This window comes from Frankliniella occidentalis, unplaced genomic scaffold, assembly GCF_000697945.3.
Source record: "Frankliniella occidentalis isolate FOCC.00 unplaced genomic scaffold, Focc_3.1 Scaffold19, whole genome shotgun sequence".
Classification (NCBI taxonomy): Eukaryota; Metazoa; Arthropoda; class Insecta; order Thysanoptera; family Thripidae; genus Frankliniella; species Frankliniella occidentalis.
Window position 1 is genome coordinate 1,034,969 of NW_026267149.1, and position 1,138 is coordinate 1,036,106.

Sequence of the window (1,138 nt, forward strand, 5' to 3'; positions counted from 1 at the left end):
GCCTCCTTGAGCGCGTCCTCCAGCCGCTTCGTCTTGCGGTCCGAGAGTCGGCTCACCTGGAAGACAGAAGGGAACATGGCGTTAGGCGTGCAGCTGGGAGGGCCCCTTACGGGCGGGGGGTAGGCCGTACTGCACGACAGCCGCGTGCGGCGGGCTGGCCTACCCACAGGCGCGCGGTGCGGTACTTACCTTGTCCCACAGCGACGTGAGCTCGCTGAGCTGCGTCCTGATGGCCGCCGCGTCCGCCGCCGTCGCCTTGTCCATGAGGTCCTTGCCGGTGCGCTTGACAGACTCCACCTGGGCGGATCGGCTGCTGAGGTCCTCCTCGAACTGCTTGTGCTGCTCGACGAGCGCCATGACCGTGTCCAGGTCGCCGTGCACGGGGCCGTCCTCGCTGAGGATCTTGTCCACCTTGTAGAGCCAGTCCATGAGCGCCTGGACGGCGTCCTTGAACTGTCCGCAGTACAAGAGTGCTTCCTCGAGGCGGCGCTGTCGGTCGACGGACATGGCGCAGACGGCGGTCCACTTGTTCTTGAGCTGGGTCAGCATGTTGCGCAGGGCGGTCTCGTCTGTCTTGGGCGCGCGGTCCTTGAGCGTCTTGCCGGCACGCATGGTCGCGTCGTAGGTGGCCTGCTTGCCACTGAGGGCACGCTGGAACTCGCGGTGCTTGGCAAGGCGCTGCTTGATGCGCTCGGGATCGTTTCCGACGCCCTCCTCCACCTGCAGCTCCTCGAGTCCCTGCTCGGTCTCCGTCAGCCACGACATGAGGCTGGACCACGCGTCGTGGAACTCCCTAGCCTCCTTGTAGCCGTGGTCGAGGGCGCGCGTGCGCTCGGCGCTCTTTGACACGACGCGCTCCCAGCGGTGCTGCACGCTGATGAGAAGGTTCTTGATGAGGATCACGTCCTGCTTCTGACTGAAGTACTTGAGGTGCGTGCCCTTCTTGTCCAGGTTGAGCATGGTCTCGCGGTGCACTCCCACGTCCTTCTGGAAGGCCTTGTGCTCCTCGATCTGTTGCAGGATGGTCTCCATGACGCGCGACACGGGCTTCAGGTTGCTCAGGACCTTCTCTGCGTTCGTCAGCCAGTCCACGAAAGCCTGCAGCGCGTCGTGGAACTCGGTGGCCTCCTTGAGCGCG

General features: G+C 64.9%; 1 protein-coding gene across 30 annotated transcripts in view; it reads right to left on the reverse strand.

Annotated features, from left to right (window-relative positions):
• The window catches only part of LOC113206569 (dystonin), a 192,514-nt gene that overhangs the window by 36,397 nt on the left and 154,979 nt on the right, over window positions 1–1,138 (reverse strand). The gene's annotated exons all lie outside the window — the stretch shown is intronic.